This window comes from Leptinotarsa decemlineata, unplaced genomic scaffold (genome assembly GCF_025532065.1).
Source record: "Leptinotarsa decemlineata unplaced genomic scaffold, Ldec_3_MD MMD2_P_RNA_scaffold_7, whole genome shotgun sequence".
Taxonomy (NCBI): Eukaryota; Metazoa; Arthropoda; class Insecta; order Coleoptera; family Chrysomelidae; genus Leptinotarsa; species Leptinotarsa decemlineata.
The window spans coordinates 4819440-4843764 of NW_027412534.1; the positions used below are offsets into that span (position 1 = coordinate 4819440).

Sequence of the window (24325 nt, forward strand, 5' to 3'; positions counted from 1 at the left end):
TAATTCTGACTTTCATCTCAGAATTCTGAGTTGCAAGACGGAATTCTGACTTGAATCTCAGAATTCTGACTTGCAAGTCAGAATTCTGACTTGTATCTCAGAATTCTGACTTGTATCTCAGAATTCTGACTTGTATCTCAGAATTCTGACTTGTATCTCAGAATTCTGGGAAAATAGGCATTTAAGAAAAAAAAATGAACATCGTCGGAGTGCGCTCAGTGAAGAGATCAAAATAAATGTTCTTCTCTCTGTCGAAGAAAATCCCCATGTCCCCACTAGGCAGATAGCTCGGGAACTCGAAATTAGCCAGTCTTCAGTGGCAAGAGTTCTTGTAGCTGCAAAATGTCATCCATATAAAATAACAATCCTCCAGGAACTTACTGATCCAGATAGAAGGCTTCAGTTTTGCGAAAAAATGATGGATCTACTAGACAGGAATGTTGTACATAAAGAAAACTTATATTTTCTGATGAATCAACGTTTTTGTTGAATGGTGTGGTAAATCGTCAAAATTGTCGTTATTGGGCAGACAGAAATCCACACTGGATGAGCGAAGGCCACACTCAACATCCAGAAAAAGTCAATGTTTGGGCGGGGATCGTTGGTGATCGAGTTATAGGACCGATTTTCTTCCAAGAAAATCTCACTGGAGCAAGATATTTAGAATTCTTGCAGAAGGACCTAGTTCCGAATTGGGCTATTTTGTTCCCTTGTCCTATAGAAGCTGACGTGCCAAATAGAAACATCTGGTTTCAACAGGACGGCGCGCCTCCTCATTTTGCAAGACCTGTCCGTGAGTACCTGAATGATGTATATCCAGGCAGATAGATTGGCAGAAGAGGACCTTATGAATGGCCACATAGGTCTCCGGATTCAACACCTTTGGACTTTTTCTTATGGGGTTACTTGAAGAGCAAAGTTTTTAAAACCAAACCGGCAAATATTGAGGATTTAAAAGAAGGAATAAGACAGGAGTGTAGGCTAATTTCCGGCGAAGTAATCAGAAATGTTCAAAACGAGTTTCAGTTACGTTTAGGGTATTGTCAGTTAGTAAATGGACATTGTAAATGGACTATTGATTTTGAATTCATTTTTTGAATTAGATAATGTTTGTTGAATATCTTTCAAAGGACAAGGAGTAAAAAATGAAATTTGGCAGGCATGTGCAAAATTAAATTAAAAAAAGGGTTGTCATTAAAAAAAATATCGATGACGTTATATCTCATATTTGAGACACACTGTATAATTTTTGTTGCATTAAAATAAGGGCACTTTAAAATACTAATCGACGTGTCCGAGCATATTTCCGAAAGAAACAACACCTTTGATTTAGTGAATTTGTTCCATGTTAGAGACTCGCACTGTTTAAAGTATCATTTATATCTTTTTTGAATATCGAGATTGCGTCAAAAAATAAATCTGCTGTAACAAGATATTCACTGGCAATCCGACAAAGTCGATAAATAGGACTATTATGACTTAGATTTGACTGAGGTGTTGGAGAAACATAAAGAACGTTGTATTATTTTTTTCAAATTAGGAGATAGCTTAGATAAAAATTGAATACAGTTAACTTTTCCATTGATCACCTTGTAAATGAAAATTAAACTGGCTATTCAGCATGTCCCCCTCGTAATGTTTTGAGGATTTTCCATTATAGTTTTATTGGTTAATTTTCAAAAAATATCGCTTTCTAGGTCGGCATCACTAAGAAATCAATAATCGGAAAAGCACATTTGTTAATAAGATATTCAATGGTTTACAGTATAAATGAAAAATATTAATTTATACCTACACTTTCAAACTCAAATACAGAACTAAATGTTTTTTTGAGAGTGATGATTGGCATCCTACCCAGAACAACATACTGTAATAAATACTGATTCAAAATACTACAATAAACACTATGGTAGGACGTTTTATCTGTTGAATAACAGATCAACTCGGACAACGATGCAGGCATAAAGCTAGTCGACTACAAAGTCAGAATTCTGAGATACAAGTCAGAATTCTGACTTGTATCTCAGGGAATAATAATGATACATTCTGTATTATAAGGCAGTTTTTTGCATTTATCAAAATATGAAGATTGTGAAATTTTTCTCATTGTTTGAATCGCTTCTTTCGATATAACTGGAGATACAATTGCGGTATCGCCAAAAACATATGCAGGCATTTCTTCTGCGAAGAATCCTGCACTGACACCTATCGGATACAATCCCACGCCTTTCGTAGTATTAGCCAGGGGAGTAGTTGTGTTCTGACGATCTCACTCCATTAAACTACTGTGTAGGTAAATGAAGACTGGCACACACAAGTCACTTATAAGTCAGAATTCTGAGATACAAGTCAGAATTCTGAAATACAAGTCAGAACTCTGACTTGCAAGTCTGAATTCTGAGATGCAAGTCAGAATTCTGACTTACAAGTCAGAATTCTGAGATGAAAGTCAGAATTATACAAATCGAAAAAAATATTTTTGTGTGGCCCTTCAACGCTTTCGTACATTATCCTGATCAGGATCGCCAGGAATAAACTATTTTCTTACACAGTTTCTGTGTGAGAGCATGTGAGACAACCACACTGTTTGTGCATGCGTAAGTATATATTTTATATAATATAAAATAATGATAACAACGATACAAATGGGCTTGAAATAGCAAGCCAAACTAAAAAGTGGAAACTGAATATTAATATTTTAACAAACTAAAAAATACACGCTTTAATAGCAACACAAACTAAAAATAATTCAAATCTAATTCAACTTTGTATATCACTAGAGTTTTTCCCAACACCAAACCGTTATTTCAACACCTCGACTCGTGTTTCGATCAACAAGTGATCATCTTCAAGAGGAAGATTAAACTAAAAATACGAACAATGTTATCCTCATTTATACCATAGATACCTCTTCACCTCTTCTAGGTACCTGCGTCTTAAGTGTCTTAAATTAATTTCACAAAATTGCCTGATCTACTAGTTTCAAACGAATATCGTCAGAAAGGAGGAGGAAATACGGATAAAATATCGAGATTTTCTCTTCGTACTCCGCAGACTCCGCAGATTACTCCGTCAAGATGATTGTTGTGATTATTGGAGTCCTTGGTGAAATGATATCCTCTCTACTCTCGAATCTTAAAATCATACCGGCTGGCCGCATTAAGGAAGGAATGTTAGCCGCACAGATGCAGAAGGCTGACATTCTTGGCTCACTGCGCTTGCTCAGGGCACATGATTCTCGGACCCAACGATCAGTTACTTCACGGTGTGGGGAGTGGTCATTGGTTGATAATGCTGGCGCGCCCTCCCGAATGCATCGGGGCTTCAGGGGATAGGGCCTGACCAGCGCACACTACGGTGAAAAAAAAATAATAATAGCCTTTATTTCAATTAAAAACCTTTTACAGGGTTAACTGAGTTTGTTAAAAAAAAGTAATATCGATCCTTATATTTGGTGTTGGTGTTGGAGAAACATAAAGAACGTTGTATTATTTTTTTCAAATTAGGGGATAGCTTAGATAAAAATTGAATACAGTTAACTTTTCCATTGATCACCTTGTGAATGAAAATTAAACTGGCTATTCAGCATGTCCCCCTCGTAATGTTTTGAGGATTTTCCATTGTAGTTTTATTGGTTCATTTTCAAAAAATATCGCTTTCTAGGTCGGCATCACTAAGAAATCAATAAATCGAAAAGCACATTTGTTAATAAGATATTCAATGGTTTACAGTATAAATGAAAAATATTAATTTATACCTACACTTTCAAACTCAAATACAGAACTAAATGTTTTTTTGAAGGTGATGATTGGCATCCTACCCAGAACAACATACTGTAATAAATACTGATTCAAAATACTACAATAAACACTATGGTAGGACGTTTTATCTGTTGAATAACAGATCAACTCGGACAACGATGCAGGCATAAAGCTAGTCGACTACAAAGTCAGAATTCTGAGATACAAGTCAGAATTCTGACTTGTATCTCAGGGAATAATAATGATACATTCTGTATTATAAGGCAGTTTTTTGCATTTATCAAAATATGAAGATTGTGAAATTTTTCTCATTGTTTGAATCGCTTCTTTCGATATAACTGGAGATACAATTGCGGTATCGCCAAAAACATATGCAGGCATTTCTTCTGCGAAGAATCCTGCACTGACACCTATCGGATACAATCCCACGCCTTTCGTAGTATTAGCCAGGGGAGTAGTTGTGTTCTGACGATCTCACTCCATTAAACTACTGTGTAGGTAAATGAAGACTGGCACACACAAGTCACTTATAAGTCAGAATTCTGAGATACAAGTCAGAATTCTGAAATACAAGTCAGAACTCTGACTTGCAAGTCAGAATTCTGAGATGCAAGTCAGAATTCTGACTTACAAGTCAGAATTCTGAGATGAAAGTCAGAATTATACAAATCGAAAAAAATATTTTTGTGTGGCCCTTCAACGCTTTCGTACATTATCCTGATCAGGATCGCCAGGAATAAACTATTTTCTTACACAGTTTCTGTGTGAGAGCATGTGAGACAACCACACTGTTTGTGCATGCGTAAGTATATATTTTATATAATATAAAATAATGATAACAACGATACAAATGGGCTTGAAATAGCAAGCCAAACTAAAAAGTGGAAACTAAATATTAATATTTTAACAAACTAAAAAATACACGCTTTAATAGCAACACAAACTAAAAATAATTCAAATCTAATTCAACTTTGTATATCACTAAAGTTTTTCCCAACACCAAACCGTTATTTCAACACCTCGACTCGTGTTTCGATCAACAAGTGATCATCTTCAAGAGGAAGATTAAACTAAAAATACGTACAATGTTATCCTCATTTATACCATAGATACCTCTTCACCTCTTCGAGGTACCTGCGTCTTAAGTGTCTTAAATTAATTTCACAAAATTGCCTGATCTACTAGTTTCAAATAATTTTTTTTAAATGATTTGAATTTTAATTTCACAATGTTTAAAATTTATTGTAATAAGGCAATATGAACAGAGAACAGGTCACAGTGGTAGATGGCGTGAGATCAAACGCGAGAGAAATACATCTAGGTGTACCCCAAGGATCCATTCTGGGACCGCTATTTTTCATTATTTTTATAAATGATATTAAAGATACCTGCACTTTGTCAAATCAGATGATTGACTATGCAGATGACACAAATATACTTATTTCAAATAAAAATACTGAACAACTAGTAAAAAAGAGTAATGTGACCTCTAAAGAAATAAGTAACTACTGCTTAAATAACGGTCTCACGATGAATGTCACCAGAAAATGTTGCACCCAATTCTGAGCTATACCTGGTAGTCTCTGCCAGTTCCATTCAGAGTAAAAAAACTATAAAATTTCTGGGTCTCACTTTGGATCAGAAAATAACATGGGAAGCACACATACAAACATTGTGTTCGAAAATGAGCACTTTCTGTTATATAATAAGAAACTTAAGAGAAACTGTTTTAAGAACATTTTATTTTGGGTTAGTTCAGTCAGCCCTACAGTATGGACTGATCTTCTGGGGTTCTTCCTGTCATTTTAAGGAGGCATTCCGTGCACAAAAGAAGGTATTGAGGACTATATTTAAAGCCCATCCAAGTTCAACCTGCAAACCTCTATTTGAACAATTTCAAATAATGACGCTGCCTTGTCTTTATATATCTCAGTTAATAATGTTTGTGAAGGAAAATGAAATAGAGTTTAAAAAAATCGTGATGTTCACTCGTATTTGACTAGAAATAGAGAAAATTTTTACCAGCCTTATTCTAGACTTGGAGTATTGACAATAATAACACTATTAATATTTTCAAGAAAAATTTACATCTATTTTTAACTGATATCTCATTCTATAGTATTGATGAGTTTTTAGACTTTTAGACTTTTAACTTTATATAGTCTAGGTAGGTCTATCTCTCTTATTTTAGTTTTGTATGATCTCTCTTTAGATTTATACGATTATGTCTCTCATTATGTGAACATATATTGTGTATATTTTTTTTCTTTGACTAGTCCGATAAATGTTATGCATTTTGTAAGTCAACACAGTTTGTATAACCTTTGGTGATGAATAAATATGAAATAATATGAAATATATTGTGAAATTAATTCAAGACAGATTGGACGCAGGTACTTAGAGGGGGTCTCTATGCTATAAATAAGGATAACATAGTGCGTATTGCGTAGATTTTCACTTGGTGATCGAAACACGTGTCAGGTGTTGAAATAACGGTTTGGTATTGGGATAAAACTCCAGTAATATTTCTTAACCCCATACACGTTATCACCAAATGACCGATTGTGCTTATCAGGTCGTTTACCGACCCTGCACTTTGAAATAGGGTAATATCGGTGATTATTTTTGTTGAAAGACTAGAGCAAACTGATAGAAATAATAATAAAAGTAAATCTTTTCGAGAATGGCCCACTCAATGATTTTCGGTGGCATTAAACAATTTCGTATATTATAATCCAGTCATTTAGGCTTAAATTAGGTAAGAATCTCGGAATTCGAGATACCCAGCTATAAGTCTGTAAATACTTGTATATGGGTTTTTTGCTATTTGTATTTATTATCAATATTGTAGAATATAAAATTCTCTACAAATCTTGTTTGAAAAAATTTTTTATACGGTGAACCGTTTTCGAGATAGAGGGCGGAGAGCGCGCGGTCACAGCATCACTTCAGGTCAACCGGTGCCTCCGGTTGAAAACGCGCCATATATAGTTGCACTTTCAAAAACGTATGAAGTTTGTTTCGATGAAACAATGGTTGTACCAGTTACTCAAGAAAAATTCTTAACAAATCGAAATAACAAAGATAAGTTCATTAATTATTGTTGAAACTGCAATTGAAGAATCAAAGTCTAAAAAAACTGCAGTTATAATAGGACAAGATATTGATTTACTTGTCATTTTAATTGGGCGTACACTGTCTTACGAACAAGAAATTTTCTTTAAAAAAGTTGGGAAAGGTAATGTAAAAACGGAGATATACTCGAATGAAAGTTTTGATAATTATCCTCATTCTAAAAAACATATTTTATTTCTGCACGCATTAAGTGGCTATGACACAACTTCTGCGCTTTTTAAAAAGGGAAAAATCATTTTTAAAAGTTTTTGAGAAACTAACAAATTTGGATGAACTAGCTGCAGCATTTGAGGAAGAAAATTATTCGGCTCAGAGATTATTAGAAAGTGGAACTCAAACCTTATTGGCAGTCTATAATGCTCCGAAATCTGTGAAAAGTCTCGATCATCTTCGTTATATGCATTACGTCAAGTCTACAAAACTTAATAAACCTGTGCAGCTTTCAAATATTCCACCAACAAGTGCAGCTGCTCATCAACATTTCAACCGTGTATATTATCAAGTTCAAACTTGGTTAGGACATGATTTGGAACCCCAGGTATGGGGTTGGGCAATGCGAAACGATTTTCTGGAGCCTATCATGACAATTTTACCACCTGCTCCAGAATATTTGCTGAATACAATTTTCTGCAACTGCAAGAGTGGTTGTGGTTCGCAATGCGGATGCAGGAAAGCGGGCTTGCAATGCTCTTTAGTTTGTGGCCAATGTAATGGGCAAGCTTGTCTCAATGCACCATATCAGAGCGACATTAATGAAGATGGAACCTTTGACTCCAAAATCATGGAAGAACTTGAGACAAATGTCGTTGAAGACGATAATGAAGACCAGTTTGAAATTTACCAGCAGCCAGAAGACGACGATGAAATTGTAGTTTTTGTACCCTTTATTCAATTTCTTTACTTTCAATAAAAATAAATGTATTCAATGATATTTTTTAATAAAAAGATTAATTCACAATTTATTTGTTTTTTTTTCATCATGTAAGAAGTTATAAATATAAATAATAATATTAATATTGCCTTATTCAAATATAATTCCTATATTTTCATTAACAATTCTGTAATTACATGGGCAGGTAAGTGTTGTTAAATAAATTAATACTGAATAAAAAGTGGATAAGTTAGGAAAAAAATGATAAAATATAATATTATACTTAATAAAAATTGACAAATATTTATAATCATTGATTTATCGATAGTTCATCAACTATATATGGCGCGTTTTCAACCGGAGGCACCGGTTGACCTGAAGTTTTTCAAACAAAATTTGTAGAGAATTTTGTATTCTACAATATTGATAATAAATACAAATAGCAAAAAACCCGCTTTTTTTGGAAATGAGATATTTCCAAAAAAAGCGCAAAAAACCGATTTTTGTGACCTTTGACCTTTAAATTTAATAGTTGCTTACACCCTACCATATGTAGGTTTTGAGACAACTTTTAGGGTGTCAATATACAAATATTTACAGACTTACAGCTGGGTATCTCGAATTCCGAGGTGAACTTACTATAATGACTGGACTATTATAGGGATCTACGCTTCCAGATCCAAAAATTGTAATTTCATTAACAAGTATTCCTAATTGAGAGAAGGTGAATAAAAAGCAATGCATTATGGACTTTCTTGACGAGCGCTTTTATCCCCATAATTTTTCAAACACAAACATAAATCCTATCACTGTCATGCATTTTGTTTGATTCCTCTTCCTCTTGCTTTATTCGTACAATATCTACGAACAAATCTCGTATGAAAATATTCTCAAAAAAATTCCCTCCACAACTCCCATATTGCCTTTTTCATTCCTTTGGTATAGATCGTTGAAGCAGCTCCCAGGCAACTGGGTGCTGTATATAGCCCTCCCAAATATTATTGCTCTCATTTGACTGACACTGTTATTCAAAGATACTTGTTGTTGTCGATCAGTCAAATAACTCTTCAACAAATCATGAACTCTACCTCTTATTCCATAAGCGTTCAGTTTTTTCAATAGAATGTCATGTGAAACAGTATCAAATGCTTTAGAGAGGTCTATGAAGATACAAAGTGCTGGTATTCGATTATCTATTGCTTCATATATTTTTTTTGATAATGCACAAATAGCATGTTCAGTTGTGCAACCTTCTCTGAAGCCATCACAAAACTCATCACAAAACAGCGTCGGCTGTTTCAATCCGCCAAGGTCTTATTAGTGGTACTAGGCTGAACTACGAATATATTGCTGCAATCAACTGTACTTAACGAACAAACCTGAGAGAATAAAGGCGATGGCATCTTCAATTAAAAATTCCGCAATCCGATTGCAGTTGAATCTGATTGACCAGCATAGGGAGGCTTTTTTATTTTACTCAATAGATGCAAATGTGCGTGGTGATCATGCTTTGATTATCACACACATTTGGATGGATATAGTTTAGATGTCATTGCCTCTCCTTATGGAAGTTTGTTCTTTTAGAACAGCAGTGTCCATCAATACGTGGTTCATTCGAACATCACTGATCGTCATCGCTTTTCCTTACTCAAGCTTGTCTCTCAACAATGCATTCGTGGCTCAGCTTAGCATCACTTCTACTGTTGATGTACTGGCTTCTTGTTCGTCGCGTTGTCTTCGGAGTATAATTTCTACGATAATCTTCATGTATTGTCACAGATTTCTGACTTTTCAGATATTCTGAAAAGTCATCTACTCTTTCGATACTTGCATTGATTAATGTCTTTATACCACGTTCAACAGTTACCTTCAGTTAAAAGTTTTTCGCAAATAAAACAATATTCCGACATTTTTATTACAAAACTCAAAACAGCACGAAATAGGTTAGGTTAAACACGTGTTTTCACTACATCGTGATGCTCAAGACTAACGGTATTTTATTTATTGGACATTCTGACACAAAGCAGGTATACGACCCTAGCCACGCACACAAATAATTATGTATACCAATAGAAAAATATTTTCACTTAAATTACAACTTCAGAGATGTATATAGGTGGCATACTTATACATATAATGAGGATTACAACTTTTTCAACTTTTGACTCGTCGTATCTCAGAAATGGTGGCTCTAAGAAAAAAAGTATCGATACATTTTTTATAGAGAATTTTATGATCTACAATTTTTATCTGAGGTTATCTTATGATAAAACCTATTGTTTTCCTGAAAATCGCGAAAAACCAATTTTTTTCGAGATTTTAGACTTTTGACCTCGAATAAATTTTTTTCCAGGCATCGCAATCATTCTGAATTTCAAAATCTCATTTTGAAATATGTTTTGAACAATTACACGCATTTGCAGCTTGTTGTAAATTTATGTACCTTCACTCTTATTTTTTAGTCTAATTTGACCGGACTATAAGCTGAGTTTGATGATTTCTATTGAACTACATAAGGAAAAACGCGATTAGTTTACTTACAGAAGTGTATGTTTTGAAAAATTTAATAGTTTGGTATAGGTGAATTATGTCTCTGATAATGAAAATTTTAGGGAAAACAACCTACTTTGTTGCCATCAGTGGGACCCCTATAACAGGGATCTCACAAAAAAGCCCACTCACAACTCAAACTGTGTATCAAAAACAGATCAATCAATGTTTAGCATATATTTCTTCATATATACAGGGTCTAAGTAAGGTACGAAACTACAGGGGGTGATTCGTGAGGCCGTTTAAAAAAGTTCTAATAAACATATTATGTCCTGAGCTGCTTAATATCGGTTGAAATTTGCCACAGTTATTTGAAGTAATGAAGCGCTTATTTAGCCCTAACTAGATTGAAGATGTGAAACTAGTTGCACACGATCATGGATACCACAGTCGGCTTGTACGGGAAGTCATAGAAATCCATAAACATATGGAAAAGAGGAGGCGATAACGCTTAACTGGATGTGGAATCCCATGCTAAAAGATGCTAAGGTAGCAGCAGTCCAACGCAATGTTACAGGTAATAACATTTCGGCCGAAGATCCTATTTCGAACAGCCCTTTGTTTGGTAATATACGTAATAATTGTAAACAGATAAATATTAGAGATAATCACTAGCATGGAGGAAATACATAACACATTATAGGTTTTTATCGACTTTTTTTTGGGTATTTGGTACCTTCCACAATCTGAAAAATATAAAAATTATAATTGAGAACTTTATACAATTGTAGAAGGGCAAACTTTTTAGTTTATCCCGATAAGTTACTGCGTAAAAATCGAAGTATTTTTCACAAAGAAAAATCTTCTATTTATCAGTAACTTGTCGTATTTAACAATTTTGCTTATCAAAAAATTGTTAAGAAATAATACAATACTTATCTTAACGTTTCGGAGGCCAAAATCTGCCTCCTTCTTCAGAAATGGACAAAAAAATTGGCAGTTATTCCTTCGACATCTGTCGAAGAAGTAAAGAAATAAATATTCAAAAAGAAATAACTGCCAATGTATTAGAATTTTTTTGTCCATTTCTGAAGACGAAGGCAGATTTTGGCCTCCGAAACGTTAAGATAAGTATTGTATTATTTCTTAACAATTTTTTTGATATGCAAAATTATTAAGTATACGACAAGTTACCGATAAATAAAATATTATTCTTTGTGAAAAATACTTCAACCATAATGATCTCCTAAGGACGCATACTTGGTTAGCGAAACGCGCGTCGAGAGACCGTAATTTTTGTTCTGGTATTGTGAAAGTGTTTTCAATAGATTTATTTGTGCACTTGGTTTGAAATATTTTATTTTTTTAATTTTCATTTCTTGTTAATAAATTTTTAATTTTCATCTAGTCTTAATAGGTCAATTTTTTGATTTTTCGGTTGTTGCTTGTATTTTATTTCATTGTAATTTCAGTTTTCTCGCTCAATATAATTCTTTCAAGGATATCAAATCAATTTATATCATATTAGACAATGGAAGTCCGAACTAAAGAAATACACCACGAAACATTGTCAATCACCTTCAAACAAAGATCTATTTGAATCATAATTAACCATGTTTCTTGCATAAAACTGGACTTATTTTTATGTGTATGTGAAAGGGCGTTATCTGAAATTGGTTTTCTGATTTGAACAACATCCTCAGATCATCTTCTATCCAGTCTCCTGTTGAGATTATTTAGTCACTTTTGTCCAGTCACAATTCAAAAACCAGATGCTGGTTAGCCATTCTAGTGTCTTCAACCATCTCAAACAAAGTGATTCCTACATTCCAAAATAATGCAAATTCGAAACAACTTTTGGCAAAATTGAAGATTTTGGAATAAAGCATTCAATCCAAATCTGCTCAAATATTTCTTTTGACAATACCGTTCCAATCATAGAACCTTCAAAAATGTCATCACCAATACAATAATGAATTTACAACAATATAGAGAACATTCAAATTATCATTAACACAATGAATCCTGAGTCTCATTGATATCTATAGACTACAAACTCTTACATGAACATTTCCACGTTCACATAGTGAGAGAATGATAAATTATTGTTGCTTCAAATTCTTGCACAAATTTGAACATTATTGTGTTTAATGCATAAACATCTCAGAATAAGTTCATCTCTTTGTATGTTTATAATTATTGTTCTAGCACATTGGTGAGTTGATAAACACTACTTTCCTTCTCGGACAATAAGAAAGGTAAATTACGATTCTTGGAACGTTTATATTCACTTGTACAATGATGAATATTAATTAGTAAGATAATATCGTGTATAATTTGGTTTGATTTTTTACATTGTTATATGGAACACGATACAAGATCTTTATAAAGATAAACAAACAAATACGCCAGATGATTGTTTTGGAATACTCATACATTCGAATATCTTCTAGATATAGTTTGTATGAAATCAAGTTATTGTGATTTTTTTGGTACTTTTCGATAAGATCTGAAAATTGTATTCAATGTTGAGATATTAAAATAAGGTATAATTGCTATGAATATCCAGAAAGACTGAAAAATGAGTTATATTTTGAATTTGAAATTGAATTTGAATTATAAAAACTTCACAATACTCACGCCTGAAACGCCTGGAGATGCTATTTTATAGCGAAGTACGTGTCGAGGTTTTGTAAACTGTCGAGTGGAAATCTCACGTTAGAGTGTTTTTAAATACGCCAACCATTTCTGAAAATAATATTTTCGAAGAATTCTTCTCAGTATGTAAAATCTGCGTGGTATTATAATCCATTTTATGGTCTTACTGAATAACGTATTCTACCAAGGCACATAATTGAAGGATTAATATTGTATTGTATGTGTCTTGAGAGAACACTTTATTCGGTATGACCATAATATGGATTATAATAATACCAATATTCTACATACTGAAAACTCTCTTGAAAAATATTTTATTTAGGAATGACTGACATAAATATCGAAGACCAAGTCATAAACAGAAAGTCATACCTCAACAATCTCAGTAAAATTTATACATTCATTCCATAAAATCAAAATGAAAAATGTACACTCTCTCCTATTCGAAATCAACCAACCAATCTTGTGATGTACTGTTTGGAACCTTTGGTGTAGTAATGAATATTACTAGAGTTTTTTCCCAACACCAAATCGTTATTTTTAACACCTCGACACGTGTTTCGATCACCAAGTGATCGTCTTCAAGAGGAAGATAAAACTGTTTTATCTTTTTTTTTCAGTTTTATCAGTTTTATCTTCCTCTTGAAGATGATCACTTGGTGATCGAAACACGTGTCGAGGTGTAAAAATAACGATTTGATGTGGGGAAAAAACTCCAGTAATATTCATTTTAACCAACCAATCATTCAATCAACCAATCAATTCACCTTGATTTGAAAATACGCCAAAGTGAGTTTCATTATTTCATTTCATTTATATTGAAAAAGGTGTATTTTTAGGGGAGATACATTTTTGGGAGAGAATGGTTTTGGCCAATAAGACAAGTGTTTAAGAGATAACAGTGTTTATGTAAGTGGAATTTCACCTCCTTCACTTACTATATTGTGGAGCAATCCTGTGAGTGATATCTGATTCAATTCCATAACGAATGTTTGGAATACGAACTGAATGGAGAAAAGTGTTCTTTGCATAGTTCAGTGTTCATATAATAGTATTTGTTTCGAAAGTATTTTTCCTGTGAATGATATCTTATTCAATTTCATGACCAATGTTTGAAGTACAAACTGAATAGGAAAACGTTTTTTTTATATAATTCAATGTTCATATAAAAGTATTACTTTCGAAAGTATTCTTCTTTCGTGTAATTCAATGTTTATATGAAAGTAGGTGTTTCGAGGAAGCATTCCTTTCAGTTTGTGTCTGAAAGTTACTTCTTTGCATGATCTACACATCTTTGTATAGAGTTACTTTTTTGAAATTGGTCACTTCTTTCCTTTCTTTGAAAAAATACAGTGTGTAACAACGAAAACTTAACAGAGTCGTTTTTGAATATTAAAAGTAAGTTTTTTAAAAAAAGCTCGATCACGTCGATTTTTAATTAAAGGGGGGCACCTTTCAGACTAATCAGATTTTTTGTAGTACGCACCCCCTCGGAGGGGTGCGTCCGACGACCCTTATTTAGATAGGGAAAGTAGGTCGAGTGGCACCTTGTTTTAAAGGTCTTTCGAATACCTTCACAACTCTGGTAGAAGAAAATTTTTGTAACGATTAGTTTTCGAGATAATTTGAAGTTAAAATTGCCATGTTAATAATACATTAGACAGACCACTCGGTAACTTGTATGCGTGAACCGTCACAATTGCCGTTATTGGTTGGATGAAAACCCAAGACGATACGCAGAAATACATACCCAACATCCCCAAAAGTTGAATGTCTGGGCCGGAATATTAGGCAATCATATTAAAGGTCCATTTTTCATTGATGGAAATTTAACCGGTGATTCTTATTTACAACTTCTTGAAGAGGCAATACAACCTCGTATAGTTGAAATAATTGAACAGGATCCAAGATGTCAAGATGAATTTAGCCATTTTCATCAAAACGGTGCACCACCCCATTATGCCCAGCAGGTTCGAAATTTTTTGAATAATCATTTTCAAGGACAATGGGTTGGCAGAAGAGGTCCAATTGAATGGCCAGCACGATCACCAGATTTAACACCATTGGACTACTTTTTGTGGGGATATTTGAAGTCTAAAGTTTATGCTACACAGCCAGCCAATTTGGATGAATTACGTCGTAGAATTATTGATGAATGCCGAGCTATAACTCCTGAGATGTTGAATAATGTAAGAGCAAAATTTGAACAAAATCTTTATTGTTGCATGGAGCAGAATGGCGCACATTTTGAACATTTACTCTAAATTTCCTATGTGAGTTACCCTTATTAGGTGTTACTTTTTGTGTGTGTGTGTGCTTTAAAAACAATTATTGGGATTTATTAACCCTAAAACAGTTTTTTAAACTTTTCTGTGTCATCAGCATTCAAGGAAATCAGTAGGTTGTATTCGTTGTGTAGGTAAATTTTTAGTATGATTCACTTTTTCATCAGAAGCATAAAATATCCACGTCAAAAGGCAACCTTCCCCCCAACCCCAATCCCCGAAAAAATCTCCTCGTAATAAACAAATAATTCTTACTTTTTTACGAAATCAAATGGACACGTATTAGCAGGTTGTCATAAAAAGCAAAAATTAATTTTTTTTATGAAAGTTCTGAACGTAAATTGTTCCTTAAAAACAATTTGATTCATTTTAAAAAAAGTTGAACTCAATAAGAATACCTTTAAATCTTCAAATTATCCCGAAAACTAATCGTTACAAAAATTTTCTTTTAACAGAGATGTAAAGGTATTCGAAAGACCTTTAAAACAAGGTGCCACTCGACCTACTTTCCATATCTAAATAAGGGTCGTCGGACGCACCCCTCCGAGGGGGTGCGTACTACAAAAAATCTGATTAGTCTGAAAGGTGTCCCCCTTTAATTAGAAATCGACGTGTCCGAGCTTTTTTAAAAATCATACTTTTTATACTCAAAAACGGCTCTGTTAAGTTTTAGTTGTTACACACTGTATATATATATATATATATATATATATATATATATATATATATATATATATATATATATATATATATAGTTGTTACACACTGTATATATATATATATATATATATATATATATATATATATATATATATATATATATATATATATATATATATATATATATTTATTGAAATAAATCTTGAAAAAATCTTGAAAATTTAACAATTGTATAACTTTTGAAAAATCATGATGAACTTTTTTCTAATGAGATTTTATTCTTCGAAAAGTTCAGGTAACCGCATATTTCATTCAAATTTCAAAATTTATTCTAAAATACCATTTAAAAAATATTTTTTGTGGTATTTTGTCATAAGCGGCCATACGGCTATACCATAATGGATGCGCGGTGTCCTATTTTCGGCATTAGATCAAAATCATAAATAATAGAGGTGAAGTTCCGGGAATTAGGACTTTTATATTGTAAATTACCTCCTCTGTCAGATTTTTCTTTAAATTCTCAAGTATTGACATTTTTTTGAGTTACTGACGAAACGCTGAATGCTTTTTTGTGAATAAAAATTGCAATATTTCATGTGTTGTGAAATCATTAAAATACAATTCTTAGCTTGCACAAGTTTCTACTTCTGAGAGTTGTCGCTCGTGAGGGTGCGACAGCTGAATGGAGAAACAGTTTTGAAACAAATTTAAACGGACAAAAAGAAACCTTGACGACAACCCGTTGTCTTTTATGCCAATACTGTTTCTCTAATGATGGGCAGGTATATATCGTACCAATCTTTCTGTAAACTCTATCCATCCAACTAACAAAGTAACCCAAACAATGATATAATAGATACGTGATCGAAGTATGATCACCACGCACATTGGCATGTATTGGATAAAATAAACAAGCCTCCTTACGCTAGCCAATTAGATTTGAGTGCAATCGCTTGACAGAATTCATTCGGGTATATCGCTACAGGGTCATAGTGGTGAGTTACGTTTTAACGCATGTTGTGTGTATATATACGGTATTTCAAAGTTGAAACTTTTTTAAAATTGCTAATTCCCCTTCCTACACTCCACCTAAAAAAATGTTCTATACACAGCCGCATATCATCAAAAAACATTTCAGCTGTTCCTTAGTGCGACTCTGTACAAGAAGCTTTGTCTGGGAGATCACGTGCACTATGCATGATAGTGTTTTGGAGCACTTTTTTGCTTAAATGGACAGAATATGAGCATGAAGTTTATCCACGTGCAGCGTGTGTCATCAATCTTTCTTCTTTTCCACGCCTCAATGATTTATTCCAATGCTTGTCTCATAATATGCTTTTTTACAAGCAACGAATTTCAAGTTCTCAGCAAAACAATTATTGATGAACAATGTACCGACTACAAAAGGCTCCAATTTAAAAGTTGAGAAACTTGTAACCTTTGTTTTAGACATATTTTGTTAAAACTTTCTCTTCTAATGTACAGAGTGTTGAAAGAAAGCCACTAAACTTATTCAGGATTCAAGGGTCGGATTTCACCCCGCCGAAGAGGTGGAAGTGACAAAGTTCAATACATAATTGGAAGATTTCTATTTCGAGAGAAAAATCGACGGGTGCGAGCAATTTTTTCTAAAGACCAAACATAAGAAATCGGCCTTGTTTTGTTTTCATTGATCGACTCAGTTACTACAATTGACAAATTTTGTACCTCAGCTTCGAGTTTTGGAGGAAGATGGTTTAATAATTAGGCTGGCAGTATATTGAGTATAATTTCAAAGAAACAGTATATTTGTTTTTGTCTACCGAGACCGTGAGGGAATTTGTCATAGTCAATTTGTCAGTCAATAAGCCAGAAGGCTTATTAATGAGACATCACAGGTATGCCTTCTATATGTTAGGTAATAACATCGCCCGATGTGTATCTTCCATTGTTTCGCAACCAATCATTTCCGGATAAACTCATTGAGATATATAAATGGTTTTTCTTTTCCATAAAATATAGATAGAAACACATTATTGTCTTATTAGGCTTTATGTAGCAATTACCATACTGAGTTTTCCTTTATTCAAAGCATTTGTCCTCAGCTGACCATTTACCGTCAGATTAACATCATATTGAAATGGTAATAACAACGTATTTGTAAAGCAATGTGTGAATATATTATCGCCTGCCTCTACAAATTATCAGCTCCAAACGAGATTACACTTTGTTTCGAATAGTTATGCTAATGCATATATGATATCTCTTCCTGTTCCTGGGGCTATCATCAAGAATTGTTTTTACATTCACGGTATTCGATAAATCCAAGGTAATGATGTATACCGTTCAATTATGTATAATAATGATCCTTTGAAATGAAATGGTCGCAGTTCTCAAATAATACTTATCAAAATAATAGTCTTTATTGAAATGACAAAAAATATCCAGCATATACTTCATTTCAATTATTTTTTTTTTCAGAGCTATTCAACTTCGAATCTCTATTTGGGGACCTCGAAATGGCGAGTGACTCTATATCAGAAATAAAGGAATGTCATAGAATTTGTAAATTTCATTTTTGGCTGCAAAGTGTTTTTTCGCAAAGATATTCAAAATCTGTTTGTATTTGGCCACAGAAACTCTCAAAAGGCTATCAGAGAACTTTCCAACATTTTTAACAATGATAATCAACAGTTTTTTTTATTATTTTCAAGGCAATAACTTTGATTCACAAACAAATCGTCCCACAAGCTATAAATATAGTTAACCAGAAATACATAATTATTCAGTACGATTTTCTTTAGAAAACTAATACTCAACGAACCTAATTAGTAAAAAAAATCCTCTATCAACTTCATTTTTTTCAATTTCAGAATTCGAATTCACTGAGAAAATGGAAAATAATGTTATTATAGAAAAAACTGATTTTTGGGAAAGAAAATTTTTGGCTTTCTACTACTCTATCTTGATACAAAAAAGGATAAGGGAATCTTCCAGAGAAAGGAAGGAAGTTACTTCTTTGCATGATCTACACATCCATGTATAGAGTTACTTATTTCCAAATTGATTACTTCCTTCCTTTCTTTGGAAGATTCCCTCATCCTTTTTTTTGTATCAAGATGGAGTAGAAGAAAGCCAAAAACTTTCTTTCCCAAAAATCAATCACTCCTTAAAATATGACCCCTTCAATTCAAATAAGATTCCTCTTGCCTGGATTAAATCAAATAGGTGAATGAATGTCATTACGATGTTATCGATGACATAAGCGGATCAAGCTCATTCCGTGACATTAAAAATCGTAATTCATGAATGAACTGTGTGTATTTTCTATAATGTTATCCAATTTGGTACTGAAGAGCCTTGGGGCAAGTGTCTTAAGGCGAAACATCCATCTATACCAGTAAGGATGACAGTGTTCCATCTAAGTGCAATTTGTTACCGTTCATTTGAAGTAGAACTCATGTGAATATTATCTGATTTTTATTCCATAACGAATGTTTGAAATACAAACTGAGCAGAGAAAAGTATCTTCTGTATAATTCAGTATTCATATAGAAGTATTTGTTTCGAAAGAATTTTTTTCTTTCGTGCAATTCAATGTTTTTATGAAAGTAGCTGTTTCAGGGTGACTTTCTTTCAGTTTGTGTCTGAAAGTTACTTCTTTGCATGATCTACACATCCATGTATAGAGTTACTTATTTTCAAATTGATTACTTCCTTCCTTCCTTTGGAAGATTCCCTTATCCTTTTTTTGTATCAAGATGGAGTAGTAGAAAGCCAAAAACTTTCCCAAAAATTAATCACTCCTAAAAATATGACCCCCTTAATTTAAAAAAACTGATCTAATCGATTTTCATGGAAGCTTTAGATTTTCACACATTTTTATTAAACACGCTTTTCTCTCACCTCTGTGGTGTATCTAACATAAATGTCTGTCGGATACAATTCAATATCCAACGTCCGCGAAGTATTAGTTTTTCAGCAGACATCTATTAGAACCCACTGCGTAGGTAGTTGAAAGAGATGAAAATTTCCGGGTTTCATTTCGAAATATTTATTTTCTTATACATATTGTAACGAATCTGAAGCAGCCGCTGACCCATACGCCAGCCAATTCATCGAATAAATACATGACTCACCTCCAAAGAATGCAGTCTGAAACCGCCGCGAAAAGTCTAGGCGAGTACCGAACAGACTACAGAATTCTACGATGGACCTTTACCGATATAAAAGGCCAGCTGCTTGTCCAGCGAGGGGAGTTTGAATTCAGAAAGTGAATCGAGCAGGTAAACAAGGAATTCAAATAGTGGAAATAAATTAAGAGTTAGTTGTTGAGTGTTGAATATAAATTAGTTTGTGATAGTGAAATATTGTTAGAAATAACTTTGTTTAAGACAGTTAATTCTTTAATTTGTTACAACTGGTGATCAGAAGTGGATTTTTAAAATAAATCTGTTAGCGTTTGGTGAAAAATCTTTGTATTACGGTGAAATTGACTATGAAACTTATTTGTATGCGCAGAGAGACTGGTGATTCGTTGTATTTCGTGAAGTGGACAGTACCGGACTACGAAAACATAAAGTGATAGACCTTTCTCCCGAAAAATTGACTTGTGAAAGTAAATAAGCGTTTTGGACTCGATTAAAACAAATGGACATATACAGTTGTGTGGAAAATAGACAATGAGAGACAAAATGTGTTCGAGGAAAGTGCGCCTATTGGATTTGGAAGTCACCTAAAAAAAAGCAAGAATTGGAGAAGAGAGAGCCTAATTGTTCTGAAAAGAAATCAGTACTTCAGAAGAGACTGTGGGATAACTTGACGGAATCAGGAAAAGATCCCGAAACATATTTATTCGAAGTTTCTGGTAGTGATTTCAGTTCAATAGTGAGCAAACTGGATGGACTTCAACAAAATTCGGTAAGCCTTTAAGAGGAGCTTTTGGAAAACTCAAAGAGTTTGGAAGACAAGCTTCTGGAAAATTCGAAAAGAAATTCCCGAGAGAAAACAAATAAGATGCTGGAACTGTGGGAAAATTCGGCATGTGCGTAGCAAATGTCCATTCAAAGAATCAACAGCAAATCAGGAAAACCAGAGGGGGTCGATGAGAAGGGGCAATCGTCGGCCTGTATCCAGCAAGCCCCCGTAAAAAACGCCATTCTCTCGCCAACGCGACGAGAACCATTAGGCAACCTTTGCCAAAACACTGGCAAGAATTGAACCGTCGAGTTGGAAGCTACGCACCGTAACAGGGGAGCCAGTCACTGTACTTGGAGAACTACCAATCGAATTGGTGTTGGGCAGCACTAAATTGAACTACCTATCGTGCATTGGTAGCGGACATCGAGGACGATGCGATTATTGGAATGAACATAATGAACTCCAAAGATGGCGTCCTACGTGTCGACACAGAAGAGCTGGTGCTTCATAGAAGAAGCGAAGAGATCACCAGGGTCTTGTTGGCTGAAGGCGTGTGCGTACCTGAGAGGGCTGAAACCATCCTCGTGGCTCGCTTGGACGGAAGTGCGAGCGGCGTAAAAGTGGTAATGTTCGAATCCAAGATATATGATGAGAAAATTGGAGGAGGAATCGCACTGGGGAAAACCCCGTTGCGTGTTAATAAGGTTTCCCTCACAGGGTTATGAATGTCAACTACTTTCCCGTGACCTGGAAGCTGGTTACGCTGGACCGTTACGTCCAGCGGCTGCATCCTGTTCGTAGTGTAAGGTGGTAATGGGAGAATATGAATTCCATTTGGTTTGCAAAACTGTTTGCTATTGAGGGAAGTATAGCTGCAATGTTTGTCCAGTACAAGAAGAACTAGATCTTTTTTGGACGCATGAACTGTTCTCTTAAAATGTTTGAGCCATTCTAAAAACAATTCTTTGGTCATCTAGCCTGACTTGCTATATCTATAAATAGAACCAGGGGGACTTTCACGTTCCAGTAAGGGTTTCATGCGTTGTCTTGGATATATTGATATTGGCGGGGTGAATGCTCTAGATGCGCTAATTGCACAGCACACGGTATGATTTTTACCGCGCTTCCAACTGGTTACAACACCAACCTGTTTTTAGCGTTTTTGGGCAAGTATATTGGATGACTTTGTATTCCCTGTCTCATCGATATTGAAAATCCGCGCAGGGAGAACTTTATAACGTTTCATTAGAGATTCAAGGTTTGAGAAAAATCGGTCAGCGTCAACTCTATTTAAAGCTTTAACTCTGTTTGAACTCGTTGCTTCTGGTTTTCTGAAACTCAAATTCGGGTTTCTTCTAAGAAAACCATACATCCAGTCGGCAACAGCAAGTTTTCTAACTCTATTGAACCTATGGCCAATTTTATTCCTTTTAGCGTATTCATATACCAAGTGCCTTAGTTTGATTTGTGACACCCCATGTTTTGATAAAAGCAAAACCTGTGTTGCAATTTCCTTTTCTTGCTCTAGTGTGAATGTCGCAGAACGCCTGTAATTTCCTTAGAAACTTTATTTTTCGAGAAAATAACAAATTATACTTTTTGACGTCTATTGACCTTTTTTGACAATCAACAACAACTTTTTTTTATAAACATATCTCATTCATAGCTAATTAAATGAAACAAAAAATGTATACTGAATGATGAACAAATAAACAAAATCTGTAACATTCTCCCCACCGTGAAAGTTCTTAAGAATTTTCACCAAATTCAACATCCACCCTACAGATTTTGGTTACAGGACGTTTGAAGACCCCTGTAGATGTTTTATACCTCGACTACTCTCGTAACATTGTCCTTTCCTGGAAATACTGCCGTGATTCTACCTAGTGGCCAAGTATTTCTCGGAAGGTGACCATCTGCAATAACGACTACATCCCCAACCGCAACAGGTTCATCATTCTTGATCCATTTTGTAGGCTTCGATAAAGTCGGTAAATATTCCTTGATCCATCTTGATCAAAATATCTCTGCCTGCCTTTGAAACTTCTTCCACTGTTTTCTTAGGTTTTGTTCTTCGAATTTTGTTGGAAATAGATTTTCTAAGGGTGAACCAATCAGAAGATGATTTGGCGTTAAACACTGAGGATCGGAAGGATCGGTTGAAACATAAGTTATTGGTCTACTATTAACTGCATACTCAGCTTCCGCGAACAATGTCAATAAAATTTCATCTTTAGGAGATTCTTCCTTTAAAGTAACCCCCAAAATTTTCTTGACCGAACCTATTAACCTTTCCCAGCATCCACCCATATGTGGACTACCAGGTGGAATGAAGTGCCATTCTATCTCTATCTCTGTCATTCTTCGAGTTAGCTCCTGATGGTCAAGTTCATGGTACAATTTTAAAAGGTCTTCATTCGCTCCCTTGAAATTTGTGCCATTATGTGAATAAAGGCGTCTGATGGGACCCCGGGGTGATATCATCCTTCTTCTGGCCATTATTGTACCATCAGCAGTGGGGAAGTGTGCGATTTCCAAGTGAATTGCACGAATTGTCATACAAGTGAAAAGAACTCCCCACCGTTTCAATCATTCTAATCATCTATGGAAGATTTTTTTTGGAATCTTATCGTCCCATCCGATGTCACTTCGCCAGATTGCCTGTAGAATAATTTTTTCCTTAATAGACAAGACTGTGAGAAAGCCTAAGGGATCAAAAATCGACATAACCAACTGCAAAACTTAGCGTTTTGTAGGAATCACCGTACCGTCAGTTATTTCTTTGGGAACCATATGATAAACGACTTTAAATGTAAACGAATACCTTATATGGGTGGTATTTTTCTGTTTTCAAAAACCTCCCAATCGTACGTCTAGACGCAGGATTGTTTTGGGCTAATGAAACCGTTGACAAATGTGGATCTTCCTGCAGAGATACGGCAATGTCCAATTTTTGATATCCGTCTAAAACTTGTGGCCGGCCACTTCTGGGCAAGTCCTTTACTTTACCATGTTCTTCGAATATGTGTAAGATCTTACTCACAGTAGCCTGGAAAATGTGATTTTCCGGATATTTTGCATTAAATAAAGTACACGCCTCACTTTGACTCCGCATTATATCCCCACATCCCAACAATATCAAGACTTCGATACGCCGCTTCTCTGACAATACCATTTTTGTTTAGCAAATTAAAAAAGAACACTTTCAAAGTACCCAATTAATGAACTAAACATACATATTTTCAATTTTACCCAGAAATGCCACAATTTTAAAACTGAGTCGAAACAATAGTTCTTATCAGGGCATTCATTTTGGTACAAAAAATGCAAGCTTTTTCTCTTTTTGAGGTACACTGGCCAACAATTGCTTGGGATGGAACTAATTTTATGTGTAAGTTTTTGATGAAGAAATAAAATCCACAGAATGTTTTACACATAAATCAATAAAATTTGTTGTGGTGCCTGGCCCGGTTGGTCAGTTCTTAAAATTTGTAAACTTTTAGAAAGTAGGTATTGGTGATCCTTAGAAATTGTTGAGCAATATATACATCACCACTTATTTGTTT

General features: G+C 34.4%; 1 protein-coding gene across 2 annotated transcripts in view; it reads left to right on the forward strand.

The window, feature by feature from the left end:
* LOC111515123 (uncharacterized) overlaps positions 1–24325 on the forward strand; it is a 108310-nt gene that overhangs the window by 15963 nt on the left and 68022 nt on the right. The gene's annotated exons all lie outside the window — the stretch shown is intronic.